This window comes from Nothoprocta perdicaria, unplaced genomic scaffold (genome assembly GCF_003342845.1).
Source record: "Nothoprocta perdicaria isolate Ctin4 unplaced genomic scaffold, notPer1 scaffold_29, whole genome shotgun sequence".
NCBI classification, from domain to species: Eukaryota; Metazoa; Chordata; class Aves; order Tinamiformes; family Tinamidae; genus Nothoprocta; species Nothoprocta perdicaria.
Window position 1 is genome coordinate 4,386,684 of NW_020455521.1, and position 21,332 is coordinate 4,408,015.

The 21,332-nt window shown below is 47.6% G+C and overlaps 1 protein-coding gene across 5 annotated transcripts in view; it reads right to left on the reverse strand.

Moving 5' to 3' along the window:
- The window catches only part of TRIM2 (tripartite motif containing 2), a 97,610-nt gene that overhangs the window by 41,817 nt on the left and 34,461 nt on the right, over nucleotides 1-21,332 (reverse strand). The window contains exon 1 of one of the 5 annotated variants that reach the window (XM_026041672.1): nucleotides 1,155-1,495. The exons of the other annotated variants lie outside the window; for them this stretch is intronic. The gene's annotated coding sequence lies outside the window, so the exon portion shown is untranslated. Of the gene's footprint in view, nucleotides 1-1,154; nucleotides 1,496-21,332 lie in introns of those variants that run through there. 5 annotated transcript variants of the gene reach the window in all.

Below are 21,332 nucleotides of genomic sequence, written 5' to 3' on the forward strand. Positions count from 1 at the left end.
GGCTACATGTTGTGCAGGCCTAAGTAAAGGGGTTGAAGTAATTCAAAGCTGCACTTCTGAAAGGTTATTGAAAACCCCTTATCCCACTTAACTGCTCATTACTGTTAAGACCTTTATTACTTCATATTATTGGCTTTCTAGACCTACCTATTTTATTAACTTGTCTCTGTAGAAATGTCACGGGCAGACATCTTCAACCGAAAACACCCAGCTCAACTGACAAATAAGTAAAACTAAGCCTCAAATCACTGCAGCTTCCATAAACACCCCCAAAACGCTATTCCAAACAAAATGGGGCCTCCAGACCCTCTACTAACATTGCTGACCCTTCCAGGCGGGGATCACAGGCAGTGCAGGAACCTACTTGGGATGAGGTCCAGGCTTTTTCTGCACAGTGCTAGGGACAAGGTATTGTGGAAAATGTCCTTTCTCCAGAGGAGCAGAACAACAGCAAGGAGAGCAATGGGCAACTGCAAGCGCTGGGCGCTTTTGGTGCTGAGCTGAGCGTGGTGAGGGCTGAGCTGCTCGGAGGTCTCCCCGCTCACCTGCCCCTCGGCTTAATCCCCCTCAGGAGAGGGGAAACGTCCCACGCTAGGGGTTAGTTACACCTTCTCTGTTGCACCCTGCAAAGCAAAAATCCTCTGCTTCTGTTTCCACTTACTTAAATAAGATTCTGCTGAGCCAGCACCAAGTGCAACTCGGCAAGACTCAAGGTGGCCCCCAGCAATCACCATATGCCACGGAGCTTCTGCGCCAAATTAACTTAGACACCATCAACCCTGAGGAAAGTTTTTCTCACAGCCCTCAAAGTCTCACTTCCCAGGTGATAAAACACATGGAAAATAAATTCAGAGAAAGAACAGGCTCTTTATAGTATGAAATGGCAGACAGGCAGAGCATTAAAAGGGCAAACAAGGGAGACAGAGGGAGGGAACCCACCTCTCCCTAGCACACACGGCGGGAAGCTGGGGTGCCTGAGCAGGAAGGGTTTGGGCCAAAAGCAAATCTGGAGGGGAGATGGGAAGSAGCAGAGAGGCTGAGCCCCTCTCCAGCCCGTGTGACAGGGCTGAACTCGGGCAGACACCTCTGCAGCTCCCGCTGCCCAAAACCGCCGCTGCACCTCATGTTTACCGGTTGCTGCACCTCACGTTTACCTGGGCGTCTGTGCAGCGTCCACCYCATCTTCCTCCCTGAACCCAGCAGCGCAGTTATCTTCTGTGTCTGCTAAACCTCCTCCCGAGCTGAAACGTCTCCCAAAAACAGAGCTATGCCTCCACACCCCTGCAGTCCTTGTGTTCAGAGGAGTCTCCGGCCGGCCGGCCGGCTCTCTGGTGTCGGCAGGAACGCAGTACTGATCCTTCCCTGCCCGTAGGTAAACACGTGGCTGCCTGCGGCACGGTGGGGAGCCTGGCAGCCGTGCCAAGGAACCCTGCAGAATAACCTTGGCAAAGGGAGCTCTGGGGGTTGAACAAAGGCTGGGCGCACCGGAGCTGAACCCATGGAGCAGCAGCAACGAGGAGCCGCCCGCAGCTCCCTGGGGAGCTCGGGAGCAGCGCGTGGTCAGTGCCAGCGGCGCGTGGTCGGTGCCGCGCTGCGCCCTCCTCCTCCTCCTCCATGGGGCCTCTCCACCTGACCTCGGGCCATCCAGCTTCAGCACTTGAAAAGCTGGRACGCCCAATGGCTGAAATCACCCAAGTCAACACCCCTTTCCAGTCCTGAGCAAGGACATTCGCTTGCTGATACCACTCCAGCAAACAAATTCCTATTTTAAGAACTGTTGTTATGGGAAAAACTGAAASCTCACTACGCGTAGGCAACGCGTTGCTCGCAGTTTATGCCTTATCTGTGGAAATGCCCTGGTTCCTGAGGCGTGTTTCTCCAGCTGGGCCTCCCCACAGCCGCAGTGGGACGCGGTTATCCGACAGCAAACACATTATTCCCCTCCCCAGGCGCCGGAGCAGCTCGGCCGGCTCCGCCGCAGCTCCCGGGCCTTGCCTGGGGCACCTGCATCCGGCCTCCTCCCAYGCTCCCAGCTGCCACAGGGCATGGAGCAGGGCCAGGCTAGATGCCGTGGGCCCTGCCAAGCTGCTCCAAGCAAGTGCCCAACACAGACACATGTCAGACTTCCACAAATTCCCTGAAGACCCTCCTGCATTTCAGCCTGCAGGAAGGTCAGTCTTCGGCAGCGGCCCCACAACTAGTGAAGCGGTACCTGATGAAAGGCTGGGAAGGCAGCATCATTCATAGGGCAAGGTTTCGGATTCCCTCAAGCTGAACTTCAGATAGACGGCACGTGTGTCTTTATACCAGAATACATTCTCCATCTCACTTTGCAGGAAAGCCAGTACCTTTGCAAATACATGAACAGGTATACACTGATGTAACAAAAAAAAATCAATAATTTGAAATAACAAAGCAAAACATTGGGAAAACACCACTTTCAGGAGCAATACTGTGTTGAATCAGCCTTATAGGCATTTGTATTGTGATAGCATCTATAACTGTCCTTCAAATACCAGAACGCCCCTATAGCAGGCAATAGCTGCAGAGAACGCAGATCCTACGCATGCACAGGCTGCCTCAAAGCCCTGGGTCCCCGCTGCCATTTAACTGCATCTGTGGCATTARGTACTTTCCGTGCTATGAAAGCAGCATTCACAGCAGGCTAATGGCTTGCACAAGGACTACTTTTGAACTGCAAGAGGAGCAAGACAAGAGGCAGAATCTTCCGCAGTTAGATAAGGGGAGCGGATCGTAGCATCCTCTTCTCTTTGCAGGCTCTATAGAGGGGCTTGCACATATACAGGTGCAAGCAGTCACATGATGGCTGTGACAAGACACACACAAAGTGTTGTTCTTGACACCAAAATGGCAAAAACTGCTAGAGATGCATGTAAAGAAACCAGCTGTATTCATTAGTGTTAAAATCAACTGAGTAACCCTACTGAAAAAGCAACCCCAAACAGAAAGGACACACTCCACACTATTTCACATGCCAAACATTCTGCSTAACATTTCAAATAGGATACATTTCAAATAACTGCTTTTAGACTACTCAGTTTTGGCAGGTGGAACACGTCGCACTCCTTGTTAAATTTTAGGCACAACTTACTCTTTGCTCACAATTTGTATCTATTGCTTTTTACTCTCCCTTTTTATTGGCACCAGATGAAAAATCTCTTTTAAGGCTTCTAGTAACATATTTGATACTACTGCCTCCCCTGACCCGTGAAACTCATGCCCTAGTATGATCCAGATGTTATCCCTTTACAGGCAGACCAGGAGAGAATGACAAATTCACGGAGGATGGATCGACTAAAGATCTTCAAGCATCAACACACTGCCTCTGCCAGAGGCAAACCTGGAAGGACAAATCACTGAAGATCAAAGAGTATTATGGAAAGTATCATGTGTCTGATCTATTCTTATACTCTTCTCTAGGCCCCACTATGACTCAGCATCAAAATGAGAAGGCCAGGTTAAATTTACCTTTGATTTGACCCAGCGAAGCCTTCAAAATAACAGACTTCACAGGAGCAGTAGTAGTCGCTCCCTTCTGGCATAATGAATAATAATGGTGCCGTGGGGCTGTTTTGATTGCTTAGCAGAGACTTGAGGGTGTCACATCAAATGCATCAGTCTTACAGGTGCCTCGATATGCTGGGGCTGCACGGAGTACTACTCAGAGCCACAGACATGTGCACCCATTTATAAGGCAGAGGAGCAAGACACAGTGATGAAAGGCTGGGGATCAGCCCAGGCAGAGGAGACTTTCACAGTGAGCACAGTACTAACCTACAGCTCTCCCACTTCCTGCTGCCTTCTCAAGTTTACAGTACCCCTAGGGGGGAAAAACAAATTAAAAAAAATTAAAAAGAGAGATCTCCAGTGATGTTTCTGCACAGCTCATCCCAGGAGGAAGCAACAAGGGCTCCCAAAAGCTAAGTGTGGAGAGGCACCTTCCCACATGGTTGCTTATTTGTCTTCAGGACGGTGCAATGTGTCAGCTCCTGATAAGACAAAAACCGTTGGACTTTGCAAGTGCAGTAAATTATTCACAAAAAAGCTCAATTATTTTTGCAAACATTTTTGCTCACACCAGTCTATTCAGTTTGTCTATCTATCTGTAGGAGGGAGAAGGGAAAAAAAGCAAGAATGATARGGGAAGAGGGGATCCTCTGCCTACAGAAAGCATATGGCACTGTTATCCAAAAATAGGACAGTCCTGTTATACAGGAAACATAACTCAGTGTGTAAGAAAGGACCACACTTATCTCCAAAGGGGAACTTTAGTAAAGGGTTGCATCGGTAAATCAATGGAAAATTACTCATCTTTRATTTGTAATAAAGTATCTTAGAATATGTTTATATTCCATGATTAAAATTTAGCTTCAGCTATTTCAGATACGTAACTGCAAGGCAAAAACTTACCCACTGTGTGTTTGATAAACAGGATGAATTCTTCACAGTGCAGCACTTGGTATCAGCTCTTTAGAATCAAGGGCTTTCTCAGCTGAGAGGCCAAAACATCGGGGGCTCCCAGGACTATACAGAGCAGACTGAGAATTAGGTGCCACATTAAGGACCTCTAGGAAGAAGAGCCTGCTCTTTGGTGAGGAGTCAAAAMACACGTTTGGAAGACCACACACCAACCCATGCCACCAGAGAAACACACAGAAAAAGCCTTCAGATGTTTCCAAATTGAGCTGTAGGCTCTACCTGATTTGGGAGCCCTAGATTTCCCAGTTCCAGCCCGGTGCAAATACTTGGATTCTTTGCAACTCTAAATTGCAAGCTAAAACTATGCTCAAAACAACAACCACCAAAAACGCAGCAGTTTCTCAGGTGGGAGAGTTGAGCGCTGCACGTTTTCCATTAGCGCTTCCTCCGAGACAGGGATCACTGGAGTGGAGGCTGCAGCAGGGCGTTCCATGCAAACACACCCCGACACCGAGGCAGCTTTTGCTCTCTGGCAGTTCGCGGCGCCCCATGAGAGGCCGGTGCCCAGTCCTGAGGTCTCATTCCGGGCGGTCGCTGTCGTTCCTGAGGGACCCGCGCGCCGGCAGCCTGGCTGCAGCATTAACAGCAGCGCTGCTGTTCGAGAGGCAGCGCGGCCGCCGAGGCGCCCGACGGGACCGCATCCAGCGGCACCTGCTCTTCTGGCAGCAGAGCCGCCCCCGGCGCGTGCAGAAATCACTCATCATACAGGTCACACGCCAAACACGCTGCACGCGCTGCACACACCAGGCCTTTCCAGTAGACACAGATGCAAACCCAAAATTGCTAGGATCGGATCTTTTCTCAAGAATATTTTCAAGCTCAGCAAAATCTTTTGCRTGAAATATTTCTTTTCTATTCTTTATATAACTTTATCAAATGCACATGCTAAGAGACCCATTACTGCTTGGAGGGCTTTTTGCTGCCTATAAGGGGCAGGAGAATCTTTGCATGTTTCCATTGCCATATTAGTCCTGGCTAAATGTCTCAGAATCATCTAGCCCAGAGCCTTTGCTTTCAGTAAATAAGCTATTGAGCACTCCACAAAACATCCACGGATTTCACACACCTTCCAGCTCTCGCTTAACCCARTTCTATTAAACCTTGACACAGAAAGGATCAGGCACAGCATAAATCTTTGCAAAGATTAAGAACTTACACTAAATCTTTTATGCGATCACTCCACACATGCCAGTTTTGCAACGATAAGCTCAGTTAACAAACCAGCCTCAAGCCTATGAGCTAGCACTAAACAACAGTAAAAACAGCACAAGAGAACTCATGGATTCTCAGTCTACATTTCTAGAACAGAGGGATAAAAGTTATGAAGAACAGAAGCCTATGGTACAGAGAACGAAGAGCACTACATTGCAAAAGTGAGAAAGTCACCCATAAATAAACCCATCATACACATCTTTAGGCAGGCTAATAACACAAAAGCAAGCAAATCCATACTGAATTAGAAGCAGGCAGATTGCTGAACATGCATCTCTTGCACTTAAAAAATGGACCAAAGTGATTTCAATCTTTCTGCTTCTTTTGCTGAGAGCATCCACCCTGCTGGRAAGCCGGAAGAGCAGCACCTACCTACCTACACAGACGGAAAACATCCAGGTGGTTTCAAAGCGAGTGCAAGCGCCGAGCACAGCAAGCAGCTGCCTGCTCCTTTGAGGGAGCTTCCAGGGCACATYCACTTCCAGTACCTTTATGGCTCCTGTGGCCTCTCCCAGTGGCAGGGCGCGTTCCTAACATTAGGACACCCCAGATTTAATATCTGGGAGTCAAGCGTCACAAGCGGATGGGCAGCAGTTTGTTTGCAAACTCTAGCAGCAGCAGCCCGGCTACGCGGGCTGTAACCTGAGGCTTGTGTTAACGGGATCACCATGTAACACACCGTGTGCCAGGGGGACATTTCACATGTCTGGGATAGGTCTCCCTCTTGATTTAGCTGTGCCCTTTTTAACCCTGCCGCCTCATGAGCTGCTATTCAACTGAGGGACCCAAACTACTCCCTTCCAGTTAAGCTCACCTTAAAACAAGCAATGACCAATTCAAAAATAGCCAAATGAAAAACAGTTATTAGAAGGAATCACATGCAGTGCTGGTGTATGAAATTGTGATGGAAAGCATCTAGAGAGTGTTGATGGAAAACAGGAAATGACCTTTTCAACTTGTATGTTATCACAGAATGGAATGTATATGTATACATGTATATGTATATGTACACATATACRTTATGATGCATACAATAAATTTTCAGTTATTAACATCACAGAAATAACACCTTCTCTTTGTAGAAAGAAAAACACTTTGGAAAACTTGATATGAAATGCAATTTTTCTCTCTCCTAAGGTCAATGGAGCTGAACCAAGTTCACCATGGACTTTTATGTCCGTCGACCAAAAGCAGAGATAGAGGGAGGGAGCGGGGCGGGGAAGGCTTAACAATGCAGGAGTTCTTCCCAATGCCCTTTGCTAACTGTTTGCAGCCAACAGCTCCTCCAGTTGCAGGTAYATACACAGACGTAAACCCTGCAGCACACCAGGGCACTGCCGCCTCTCCGTTCGTGTCACATCACAAATGCAACAGCAGGCCCAATTCTAGCAAAATGCTATCAAAAGTAGAGGAGAGAAATCATTTTATACAAATGCTAAAACCTCTYGTCACTACAGAAACCTCCAAATAATGGTTATTTCCTTTGCAGCTTTCTTATTTTCAATAAACATTGATTTGATTTCAGAGTCCCTTCTTTTTAAACACTTCATGTCATGATGTTTCCACACAGTTAACTTCCTTCCTTTATTTACTTTTAAGTGCTCAAACATCAACAGCACAAGCAGCACCTGCAGCCCTTGGAAAGGGKCTGTGTGCCTGGGGCTGAAGGTGCCCTGGGACCCCTCAGACAGACCAGACCCACCACAGGGCATCTCAACGGGGCAGTCACAGGACTCTTTCAGTGGGGACCCTGAGCAAGCAGTGACTAAAAAAAGCATCTCACATAAGTTACACTGCACAACACAGATGGGGGAGTTTCCAGAGGAAAATTTTTAAAGGCCAACAAAACAAAAGGAAAAGGATGAAAAATACTACACTAGAGGTTATGACCCATTTGTACATGATTCAGAATTAATGGCTCTCTATAATGCAGGATGCTGCCCTTAAAATAACTGTTTAAAGCTGAAGAGCCATTTCCCTCTGAAATACAACTGTATTAAGGATGCCTTGCATCTGAATTTACTATTTAGAAAAATAGATATGTTTGCTGCTGTATATACACAAGTAGTTCCAATGAGCTACACTTATAGCATCGAGCACCTTCATTTCTGATGAGACAAAATGCTTGCCAACCCATCAAATCCAGTTCTTTTATATTTGGCTTACATATCCCATAGCCCATACCTCTGTTTTTGTATAAATAGTACATGTGTCTAGACCAAATATTGTATGTTTCTGCAAAACTATGTTTATTATTTTGTGTAGATGATTAAATTTCAGGTTTAGTACAGTAATGCACAACACTGCTCTCTAAATTCAAGCATTCAAGTCTTTTCAGTTYAATTGCTCAATTTTTCTCCATGTAATCAGGAGCATCACTGTGTTTATGAGACAAGCTGTCCAAATCCAAGTTTTGCTCCAGATTAATGAAAATTAATTTCAAGATGACTTCAAGCATAGATTATCTGGAATTTTCTGGTAAAAGAAAAAAAAAAAGATCTTCAAGCTAAAAAATGGGATTGTCAGAGCAAGAATACCACTACGGGATGGGGAAAGCCCCCAGTAATACAACCAYATTTTTTCACATAAAATCTGATTTTCCAAACAGCGAATGTACTGCTGGACACAGCAGAATTCAGACRGTATGTGTTTGGGGTGCCAGTCAGGCCTTTGCTGTTTATTGCTCATCTCACACCTCTCCTCATAGCAAGATTTCACTGAACTCATCTAGTCAGTACACAGAAAAGACAACTAACATTCAAGGCAAAACAAGGCATTAAACACACATGTGCTTCTCCTTTGTGTCCAACGTGATATATTTGCTGTCTCCCTTTAAAAAATTACACAGAAAAAAAAAAGATTTTCTCCAGTCAGCTAAAATAAAGGTTTCTGTGTTTTTAGGTTGTTCTTCTTAAAAGAAACCCCATAATCAAACCTTAGATTGGCTCTGTTCTAAAATCCACTCCGTGTTCCCATCTGGTCCTCAAGCAACATGTGTTAGTGATACTACTCAGAGCAGCAGTGAAAAAAAAAAATGCTCTGTTTGGGCTCTTCTCCAGAAAAAGCCGAGGTGCAGTAAAGCCATTTCTCGTGGGGAACCAAAAAAAGGAGGAATTTCAGGACTGAAATGAACCTACAGAGAGGAAAACCCTGCCTGTGTTACCCATAGCCCATCTGTGGGTGCTGCAGGGTCAGAGCAGACAAGGGGGTTGCTCACAAATCAACCTAATTAAATGCCTTGAATTAAGCCTTGATTCATCACAAGGAGTTTGGGGCCAAAGCAGAGAAGTCTTGTTTCATTTTGTCGATACCCAGCAGAACAACTTGCTCTCCCAAACTTTCTGGGAATAGGGACTAACCTCCTCTTTCTGCTTAGCCGCTTTCTAGCGGAATGTTGCAGCTCCAAGGCTTTAACAGTAGAGTCCTGGTACCTTCTCTCTATAACTGCTCCAGGCTTTGGGTATCATGAGTCCATCTTCCAGAAATTCATGGGGCTRGCTTTAAAATAAACAAGTGTATGCAGATTTTAACAAATCAAAACTTTTTATATGCTTTTCAAGCCCTACAGTTTATATTGCTCAGCTTACTGCAGATATTCCCATTCTCCAGAAGCTCTCCTTAATATTACTGATCAAATTACTTTCAATTCTTTCACAAGCACCAATGTGGAGCTTTAAGAAAAATCAGCAATGATTAAATCACAATAGTTGGTCACAGAAGTGCTGCTTTGATCGTGAGTCCATTCTCTTCAAAGACAAAGGATTTAACGCTGGAATAGAAAGCAACTTCTGTGCAGCATCCTTATATAATGAATATTTACATAGTAACAGCACTTTCACCACTGTTTTCTTGTTTATCCCCATACAAGTATTTTGGTCTGCTGAACATTTAACTTCAAAGTAATCACTGCCTTTGTATATTATCCGGTATGTTGTCATTAACATCTGTAATACTCATACTCCCTTGTTCTTACTTAAACCTATCCACTTGCCTGACAGGCCACCTAGAATGTGTTTTGAAAAGAGCAGAATAAAGTAAAGAGGGGGAAATCAACCTAAGCAATGTACCCAGAGCATCAGGTGATGGCTYAAGTCTGTACTCAGAAGAACCGAGTATGACAACATGAGCTGTCAGCTTCAAGAAAGCTTAATGCCTGGAAAAAATAAAACTTGCTCTTCTATTTATACCTCGATGCCACCCTCTCTGATTAACAGAGCTGTTAGTTTGCTTTGAGTAAACATCAGTGCCCTTGTTTCCCAGGCAAACTGCCTGGCTTGCCTTCAGTGACTTCCGTGCAACGTTCAGCAGCGGGCCGCGTTTGCTTTCCCTGTCACACGCTGTCCCGCGGGCGCAGCATCCTCCACAAACAAGCAATGCCCTTGGAAGCCCGGCGCGCCCGCGGCTCGCACTCCATGCCTGCTCCTACGGACATTTCCCTGCGCTCCTGGGAAAGGCTGCCATGGCACAGGCAGCGTCCAGCRGCCCCGGCTGCCCTGCTACCGCCCTGGAGAAGAGAAATAACCACCAACCTCTGGTTYGCGCAGCGCGATTCCCGCCAGAGCCCCCGGGCACGAAGCTGGTGCTCCCAGAGAATCCCGCGAGCGGGAGTGGCGGCAGGAGAGCGCGCGGGCCCCGTGACTCGTGTGATTCCAAGCGCRGCTGCTCCCGCCTGACCTGCCCTGCGCCCGCCCAGGAGCCCTCCTACAGGCAGCGCCTCGTAATCCCCTCGCTCCCAGCTCCTTTGCTCCGGAGCCTCTCCGCCCGCGGAGACCCGAAAGTCAAAACTCGATCCCCTTGTATTTCCGAGGGACATGGCCGACTTTTCCTGGACGCGTACCAAYGATGCAGTAAAAACAGACAAAAGCGGGGGAGGGAGCAAAGGACRTATCCTGAGCCCGAAACTCGTCAACGCGGCGTGTTGTGTAGAAGCTGCTCTGGGGGCAGCGGCTCCCATCCCGGGCTAACTCACCGGGCGTGGAGGGAGCTGCTTTCCGCGAGCGGYGCGTTGCGGGCCAGGCCGGAGCAGAGGCTCCGGTTTGAGCAGGGCCCGCGGCACCAGAGGCAGCACCGGAGCCGGCCGCTGTCCTGCGCGGAGCCCCCGCTGCGGCCCCRGCGCCCGCCCCACGCAGAGGGGCTGCCCCCCTGTGCCCCCCGCACGGACACGGCCTCCAGCCCCCGCAGCCCAACAGCGGGAAGCACGGGGTGCTGCTCGCACAGCTCGCCAGCCTTGCGAGTCATGCTGGAGAGCCTGCCTTTTATAAACAGGGGAGGGAGTGCTGATCCTCTTAGAGCCTCTAAATGCTTCCAGGTGGGAAGCAAAGCTGATGGGGTTTTTTCCCCCCTGGCTCTTAGTGAGGCAACTCTCCAGGAATCCACAGACAGCTGCGTGAGGAGGAGCCCCTGGGGTGTCCCTGCTGCCATCCATCACCTGAGCAAGCACCATGCCCCAGAGCCACAAGCAGCCTGTGGAGGAGCTCAGAGCCAAAGCCCCGGCCTTGCAGCCCCACCATCACATCTGCCCCCAGGTTCAGTAATTCAGGGGCCACAGGCTGCAAGGGCCACTTATGTTTCCTGCACAGCTCAAGGTTTCCAAGTCAGTACTTAGGAATATTGTTTCCCCAATGAAAAACTATGGAGCTTTTGCTTGAAACCAAGGCTGTTACCTGCCTCTTCCACATCAAGATTCACTTGGTCTTTCTTGGGCCTGTCAGAGGACTTTCAGGAGAACTCCCAGCCTTACTACTGGGAATAATTTATCCTATATTAACAACACTTTTAAATAAGACAGCCTTCACTACAGCCCCAGTGAATCAGTGCAGTGAATCATTAACACAGTAAAAACTACTGTAAGCAGCCTGCCTAAAAACTGAGCCTTGACCTTTCCTCAATTTTTCATCTTTTCCAGACGACAATTTTGCTGATTGCCTAGTTATCCTGTACCTGGATCCAGCATTGACACGACTGGATTTCTATTGTAAAAAGCAGTTGAATTAATAAAGAAAAAATAAAAATCAGGAATCTGTAATCAGAAGAGGAAAATTATGAACTCMTTCTGCATGCACATATTTTTGCCTGGCTTTCTAAGTAAATTAGCTCGTGCAATTGTGCTGTYACGTTTCCAAACAGTTGTATAAACCATTGAGTATTTTCAATCAAATGGTAGAAGGCTACACATCTCCAGGGCATTATATTCCTGCAGCTTTTGTGAGAACAGGCAGCTCTCCAGATGAGTGAAATCCAATCCAGTGATGCAACGTGAAAGGCTGCACATGAGCTCAATTATGTTCTTAGAGCAGAGCAGCCCAGCCCCTACAAACAAGACACAGATAAAAACAGATTTCATGTGTCCTACTGCTCATGGAACTAGCTTTAAGGACACTACCAAGACACCACCAGGCCTATGATGCAGAAAGGACCTATACATTTAGCTTCCAATCTGCATTTTTCCCCCCACACAAAGTAATAAATAGCAAAACATCTAAAGTTTTGGAGTTATTCCTCCCCCACCTAGTAGAACTGACAACATCTGTTTTTATCAGGACCGGTATTTTCATAAATCAACAAACTTGATCCTGGTGGAGCAGAATTCCAGGTTTGATGCCAAGAATTGTTTCATGAGCTACATCAGAGCTGTCCCACGCGGCTTCCTGGACAGTGCCCCAGAATTCAGGCTCTCGTCTTAACTGTGCTCTCGCAGCACATGACRAGCTCAGTGCCTCCTATCTCTAGGCTAAGAATTAGCACTGCATGTCAGCAAGATACTGAAGCAGAGAGTAGGTGGAAATAACCACCTTCAGCTTGTGATGCTGCTGCTGATTGAACGTTTCTCCCCGCTGAGAAGCCAAGGCAGTAATTTCCACTGATTCTTCAGGTTCTCTTCTATACATCTGGTCTTTCTAAACAGTCCAGTCTATTTACACCCAAGGCAGCTTTCACAAATAGCTGCTGCTTAAGAAACCCTCACTAAAACTCACAGCTCAAAAACAGTGACTGATTTTAAATGACCTTTCATTCTACAGGCTTTGGGGATCATCCTCGTTCTGCATCTTTGCTGTTCTTCCCTTCTTCCCTGGCATCACCCAGTGGGGCAGCAGCCAGTGGGGCAGCAGCCAGTGGGGCAGCAGCCAGTGGGGCAGCAGCCAGTGGGGCAGCAGCCAGTGGGGCAGCAGCCAGGCCCTCCTGCCCCAGTCAGGCTGCTTTGACACCAGCTGCTCACACCTCCACCTCCTCAATGCTGCCACAGCAGCACTTGCTGCCCAGGCTCTCCCATTTATCCCCTTGTACTTCTGTCTCCTTGTGCTTTGGGGCCTCCAAGCACTACAGTTCCTACCTAGCACAGGTACCTTCTGCTGCTGCAGCCCTGGTCCTATCTTTTTAAGGAGGTTAGTTTCCTGGAGCAACTGGGATGGAAGACACTCATTAGGTTGCTCAGATGTTGATCTTTATTTTTTTATTTTTAAACTGGCTTCTCATTCTGTGTATTTCACTGCAGTTTCCCAGTCTGGCATCTGAAGACATGATCTTGGCCAAGGCCTCCAGAAAGGCACGTAACCTTCAGGTGATGGTCTCAAGAAACAGCCTACTGTAACCCTCCTCTACAGGTGCTTCCAAAGGTCCCTGCTTTCCTCTCACACTGGCTCCGTGCTTCCGTTCCTTACCTCGTACTGAGGGGTGCTCTGCACACAGCAAATCAACCCCACGCCGCTTCTGACCACGGTCTCACTTCCAGCTGGAAATGCCACCCTTAAATGCCAGCGTGAACTGGTGCCAGGTTCACAGGTCTGCTCTGCCCTGGGGCCCGGTTTGCTACTCTACCKGGAGAGATTTGGACACATTACTTTTGGTTCAGAACTTCCCCTGTATGAAGATGTATTGTGCCAATGTTTCCTAGACTTGCCTTTGAAAGAAAACTAATTATGTGAATGAAAGTTAGCAAAAAGTAGCCAACCTGAGAAGCGGCACCTTCTAAGGCAGATGCTTAATTTCTGTGTCCAACTCGTTGTTTGAAAACATCCTTCATTCAAGGATCACCCGTTACCATGTGAGCAGCAGCACAAGGATACAAGCGCATGACGAGTCGCAGCAGAGAGCCCCCAAGCAGCACGAGATGCACACTGCACAGCTTGTTTGGCAAGAGGAACAGAAAGAGCTGCATTTCCCCAACAAGGAACACACCACGCTTCCATGTTTCCTGGCTGAGGCTTTCGCTGACCTTGCCTGGAGCTATCCATTCTTGGAGCATACAAAGGGCTAGGACATGCCCTGGTTTGCCCCCTGCCTTGCTTTGAGTACAGGGAGAAAGAGGAAAAAGAAGGTATGTTAAAGCCTTGGCACTAACGAACGTGGGACTGTGGAGGAAAATAAATAGCTGCCTGTTTCCCGTATTGCAAACACTGGAGYGCAGGGGGGAGGACTGAGAGGAGGAGGAGGAGAATACGGCAGGGAGTGAAGGGCTCCAGGAAAGCTTTGCAAGGGCTGCCAGGCAAGAACAAGAACAAGGTTCTTAAAAGTGATGGAGCAGAGAGGTTCAGAAGGAGGAGATAAAAGAGGCCTGGGGAAAAAAAATGATAGCTCTAGGGCAGGAGGAGACAGGTTGGGGCAGAAAGGTGGAGAGGCTGAGGATGGAAGGCCGGGATGAGCGTGGGCTGTAAGGAGGGAGGAATACAGCTCTCTGCACTGGTATGAGCTGGAGGAGAGGACTCTGAGTAAGCCYGAGGGCTGGACAGGGGGCTTGGGGTGCACAGGCTGAGGGCGAGGAGGCTCTGCAAGTCTAAGCAAATAGGTGGTGGGCTCAAGGTTGTGCAGGACTTTGAGCAGGCGGGACTAGAGCAATGCCTTAGTCTASAGCATCAAAAACATACACAAGAACGCTGCCCCTGCTCTTCCTACACACGTAACCATCTCTTCCCATTCCCATATCCTCTTTTCATTGTCAGAGCCACAGTAAACCTGGCTCACATATTTCCATCTGTGTATTTGAGGGGTACAGGGTGGTATTTTTCCTTGGAAACAGGGAATGAAGGAATGTTTTGACATAGTTCTGGGTCTCGAGAGGTGTATGAGAATCAAGCACAGATTTCAGAGTGACACAATGAATATCAGGAGAATCATGGGGAAAATGAGGAGAACTGGGAAGATGGTGCTAGACAGCGGGTCTCAAATACTGGGCCTGCAAACTGATGCTAGAAAGTCAGTGCTAGGGTTCATAYCAACAGCAAACACACATCCATTTGCTATCACACCAGCAAACACTAATTAAATGAAGGCTACAGGTAACACACTGAAGGCAAGCAACCCAAACAGAACTGAAAGCCACATACACCAGAAGAGGCTGTTATTCTCCTAGTCGTGCTTCTGCTCCTTCATAACCAGTCTTCCTACTGCCTTCAGCAGGAGCTCTGCCACAGCAAGACCTGCAGCATGTTATGCCAGGACATTACTGTAACAGATGATAACATCTGACTGTTGGGGTTTATTAGGATATTATATATTAGGGAACATAGGGTAAAGCAATATCTGAAGAAGCTGTGTAAGGAAGGCCCGATACGATTTGCTTTCACAAGGAAGACCGGTGCAAGCCTTGACACTCARCGCGCGCGGTGCTTCTTGATACTCAATGCACTGGATCCTGCCGCAGTGAGAGGGCAGCCCAACGAGAGCCGTGATAACCGTGTGGGCAGCAGCCAACACGAGCCACCCGCTCCGCTGGGGACATCCTCTGCTAGAGCTTAAACAGCTGCTCTTAGTCCCCGGGCTCAGCGACACAGGCAAAATGGGAGGAAATGGAAATAATTCCAAGTTCCTTTAGAGATGAAGGAGCAGTGGCACCTATAATATTTCCCGCGTACTGGAGCGCATACACTTACACTAGATGCAATTTGCTTTCTGGGCCTGGGAGAGGTGATGGAGAGAGAAGAACCTGAGGGGATCACCTGGAGGCTGCAATTGATTTATTGCATTTCTGTAAGAACCCTGAAAGGAGGCGGATCACAGGACAGCGCCTTCCACACACACACACACACACACACACACACACACAGACAAGCCAGTTCTAAGGTAGCAATTCCTGTAAGAAGAAAGATGAGGAGTTGACTAGATAGCTCAGGACAACACACGAGCTTAGGATAGAGCACAGACAGGTAAGCACCACAGTGCTGCTCCTGCTGCTTCCTTTGGCATTCCTGGCCACCTGTAAGGCCAGCCACGTAGGACAGGATGGAGATAAGACCAAGAATTCAGCCCATGCTAGCAAATAAATATAGATTTAAGCCAGCAGAGACCCAACTGCAAAGGCTTTTGCAGTTCACTCTGCACCAAGGCAGACAGCAGGGGAGAACTGCTGTGGATGTGCAAAAGTGAGACCTGAGTATTAAGCCCCTACTGCATTTTCCAATCAAAAGAGCTTCATGAGTAGTACAGTTTCCAATTTTTGGAGCTCAGCTATATGTTCTGCTCAACTGGCAAGCACACCCTTCAACCAGAAAATGACCCATTATGCTMCTAACCTGGAAAATGGGCATAAAAAAACAAAATAACATGAAAGATTTTAAAAATATTAGCAGGTTGAAAATATTAGCAGGTTAAGGACTGTATTAGAGGGCCCAGGTTTACAAGAAAGGACAAACCGACCAGGGAGGTTGAGGATGGGTTCTTTGCGAACTGAACCCTACATTCCCCACGGAGACCTGATGCCGAGTGCGACTCTATCCCAGTCTGACAGAGACTATCACTGCTTCCTTGCGGCACCAGACTGTGTCACCTGCCAGCTCAGTTTTCTGGTGAGATCCAAAGAGCTGACCAGATCTGGACAGAGGTGGTATTTYACCCACATTTATCTCCTGTCTTGTAAAGTTCAATCACATTCATCAGCACAACACCTGCTAACAAGCTGAAGCCCTGGGATTAAACACAAAGTTTCCTCTTCTAACTAAATACTTGAACATTCAGTGTTATCAATCACAACTCCTGGACTCCAGTAACTCAAAACTTAAAGTAAATTAAAGTCACCTCTTATTAATCTAGAGAGCCCAAGAGATAATGGACTGGGATCTGGTCTGACAATGACAAGGGGCAAAGAAGAAATATAGCAGATCAGACTCAACCTTACAGGCCATATAATTCAGCAGCCATCAAGATATTTTGGAAATAAAGTTATTTTAATATTTTTRTTATTGAATATCTTAATACCTAATTTATACCCTCAAATATCTGCTGAATTATTGAACAGTAGAGTGAGTGCTGCTACATTGCAAATGCGCTCACAGACTAGAGATTCAAGCACAGGAAAAGGCTGGCAGGGCATCCCATGGGTAGCACCGTGCACACCTACAGAGGCAGGGGAAGGAAATAACTTGCAGTAGAAACACAGCCCTGGGAAGGAGATCCTAGTTCTCCTCCCAGCTGTCTTCCATGCAGACTTCATTTCCCTCTTGTGTAGGCTGAGGATGATATGCTTATCTGCTTCCCAGGCTATTGGAAAGCCCCGTTAATGAGTATTAGCAAATCGCTTTGTTTTCACAAACTGCCCATCACCTCGGAGTCGCAAAGGGAAGCTACAGCACAGGCAGCTTACAGCAGCCAGCAGAGAGAGGGCTGTTGGTTTTTTTCCTCTTTATTGAAGGATGTTGTTTCAGAGCCCTGTTTTAGCAGCCTTCATGAATACATCTTGCAACTCTCTCTCTGGAAGGAAGACAAGTCAAGTTTAATCTGCTGCCTGTTCACCCTAATGCAAATCAAGCAGAGAGTGTGCCCTGAGCGCGCAAGTCATGTCACACTGAGCCTGTGATGCACAAGGGGCTCCAGCCYGGTGCACACCAGGACAGGGAGCACATTGGTTACCCCTAAATGCCAAGTGTGGGAGCAAACACTCCTGCCTGCATCTCACTGCTCTTGCTGTTACCTCCATACTCAGATCCCGGCTTCTTCATCTACAGATAAAAATGCCATTTTTATCTTTACTATTCAAGGCTTAGTATCTGTCTGATACTGAGGGAGAATGAATGAAAACCCCTGGCTCGTGTTCCTTGCCTGGCGCAGAAGCAGCTTATTGCTATAATTAGCTTTAGCTCACACACTAGCAGGCAGGCACATACTGCCTTAGAAGAAGCTAAGTCTTAAAGCTGAGCATCTAGGCCTAACTAGTTAAAGCACACTAAGTGAAATGGCTGCCTGTAACGTGGCAGCTTCACTCGTGGGCTCCTGCCTAAATGTCTGTAAAGCCATTATTTCACACAGATACTATTGATCGAGCAGGTCTCTGCAATTCAAGGCTTGTTAAGCACTCCTTAAAAGCATTAGAGATGAGAAGGGAGTTGAGCCAAGGGTCTCCAGGCTAAGCACTGCCTGCGGAGGCCGTGCACAGCCCCAATGCACATGCAGCACGGGAGCTGCGAGCTGGGCYGCCTGGAGACACCGCAGCATCACCCATCCCTTGGGAATTCCTCTCAAAGGACTCCAGTCACAAAAAAACTTCATTGTTGACTTAAAATAATTCCCATGACTTTAAAAAGAATCATAATGAAAGTAAAAGGCTTTTTATTTGTTTTTCTCTCCAGGTATCTTCAACTCAAAACCTCAGCTGAATTTTCTGGAGACCCTGACAGATGGGAGCAGGTGAAAAGCGTGAAAGTCTGAAAAATCCATCAATATCTCTAAAGCACTATGGAGATCTACCAAAGTATTTAAAAACCTGAACACATGCTACAGACAGAGTCGAGCTCATTCGACCTCTACAGTCTTTTGCCCCATAGAACTGGGATCATTTCCTAACAGCAACCAGCAGAGCACTTAAATCTTTCATATAACTTTTTCTACTACTAGCATATCTTAGAATATAGCAGTRCCTATCAGCAGTTTAAGCAGTGTTAAATTAATAACGCCCCATATTTGGCCCTTTCACAGCTTTCTGAACCATTTATGACATTTCACAAACTGGCACAGTTCAAAACACCCCTGGATAATCAAATACTGGAAATGCAGCTTAAGAGAAGTAGATGCTGACTAAAGCCCCATTAAAAAAAATAGAAAAAAAACATTGTGGCAAGTTTAAATGAGCTGTGTCCCTAGTAACTTCTTTCCTATTGCCTCTCAGGAAGCTTTCATTTGAGTTTGAAACAGTGTAGTCCTTGCAGAGATGACAGTGCATGCAGAGTAGCTACTCCTTTGCTTCAGAGGAAAAGGTTTCAATAGCAGCCGCAGAGCGAGATACCATCTACCTGCCTGGCTGCTAATTCATCCACCCTTAACCCGAGGAGATAGCCACGGTSACACCGGAGACGGCTTACCGGCGTCTCGGGGGGGGGTTCAGGAGCGCCGGAGGCTGAAGGGCCCCGCGCTCCCGATGGGGCGGAGGATCTGCTGCGCGCACGGCCGGTGCCGCGCTGCGGGCGGCCGGCCCCGCACACACTTGTCAGCGGCCGCCAGCGGGGCAGGCGGGCCCRGCCGCGCCGCAGCCGATTAGCGCCCGCGCGGCCCGGCTGCGCCTCGCTGATACGGCCCCGCGCCGCACGCAGCCCCGGCTGCGGGGAACGCCGTGGGCAGGCGAGCCCCGGGAAGGTGCACGCTTGCTGCACACCCGTGCGAGTGCTGTGGCAAAGCCCGCGGCGCCATGGATGCACTGACTCGCTTTTAGGTCAATGAAATGAATGCTGCGAATCAACACCAGCACATACTCACCACAGAGAAGTTCCACCTGCAGAGCCTCACTATTCCTCCCTCCACCTTTTTTCTTGTCCTTGTCAAGGGACATGCTTTGCTTCCCACAGCAGTTCTTATGTGCTGTCTGTCACACCTGCCTTACACTGATCTGGACCAGGGCCCCTAACCTTCACCAGCCCCACTACAGTTGCTTCCCTTCACTTCATCTTAACTGCTTGTTCTTTCAGTCCTGTTCTCCCCCAAATCACAGACACACCTGAGGCACCTCAGGGTCATTTTTGTGTGAAACAGCCATGCTGATCTAGCAAATTATTGCAGCCAAAAGTGACAGTTCAGGATCTCCCCTCTCCTCACACCCCACTGTCATTTCATGGGAAAGGAACAGCACAGAAATAGGTACTTGTACTTGTGTAGGACTTYAGCTGTCCTACAAGGACACAAGACGTGTCGCACACAGTGATGCTCCCTGAAATCCAAACTCCTTCTGAYCTTGCCACAGCCACAGAAATTAATCTGTGATCCCACCTGCCTCCCCATGTTCCCATCTCCTTTGTTGTTTGCACTGAATTGTTCCCAGTTAATTGAATGTGCTGCTTACAGCTGCTGATCCCATTTCATCCCAGCTCTGTCCTACTTACTCATTCTTCCAGTTCAGCTGCCAGGCCTGCCTGCCACCAAAATCAGTCTCATCACAGATTCATAGGGATAAATATCATCTTTTATGCTTCAGCCTCTTCCGGCTTATAATTATGCTTTGGAAATAATGAAGATTATCTTTAAAATTTATGTCTTTTGCTTGCACTGTTTTTAGCTCTCACCTTTCTGATYAATTTTTCTCTCAGCATCTACCTCTTCTCCCCTCACACTCCCAAGGCAGCCTACCTCCTGCTATCCTCTTTTCCTCTCCTTTACATACTCTGACTACTTGCTTGTACAGCTTCGTGTAGAACTTCCCTGTCAATGATTTATAGTTGTACCTTTCAAAACGTTTTTTGGGTTTTTTTTTTCCCTTTTTTTTCTCCTCTTCCTTCTGATCCCATATCTTAGCCTATGTTTTAGGCACACTGCATGAATTGCCTCAACAGTTCCTAAGATAAGATCCTTTTCCAGGTGCAAATTAACACAATCCCATCACACTACATCCTTTAGTGCCCTCAGTCTTGGCACGAGTCCTTTCACTCCTAATATTTCTAAGTCCTTTCTTTTAATATTTCTGAAATCTAAATCTCTGCTCAGACCTACCCCTTACTTTCACAGCTGAGCTTGGATCTTGCTGCCCATGCACCTACATTGTTCTCCCCTCCTCCTCTTCAGAAAATTCAGCAACTGAGGTCACCTTTTGTTCCCTACCCAAGCACATGGCCCACACACCCTTGAAAACCAAGCTTTCTTGTCCTGAGCTCCAAGGCCTTTTCAGACTTTCTCCTCTCCTATTGATCAGCTCCCACGGCTCTCTTCATCACAACAAGGCCTGTCTTTTCAGCCCACTTCTCTTCCAATAATAAAGCCCTTTTTTTCCCCTACCTCATCCTGTATGCACACAATGCACTGCCTGATCAAATCAAGGCATTTATTCCCCTTTTCCATCCATAACTATCACAAAATACAGAAGAAGTGTGAGAATGAGGGTGAGCAGTAAAAAAATGCATGACAAGTCACAACAGAAAGATGTCCCATCTGTGTGCATAAATTATATGTGCTTTTCCATCAATCATATGCCATATGTTACGCACCTCACATTTGAGACGGGCTAGCCATCAAAATTCCTTGATGGATACAAATGGAAGCGGCTGCATGTGAAACTGCGAAGAGGGCCTGAGCTGCTGTGAAAAGACTGTTTGTAGACGCACACGAAAGCCGGCTCCTGCCTCGCCCATTCCCATGGCRATTCAAGATGCTAATTCAGCGTAGCCAGCAGCCAACAAAAGAGAGCAAGAATGAGCTGATTTAGGGGACTAGGCTGA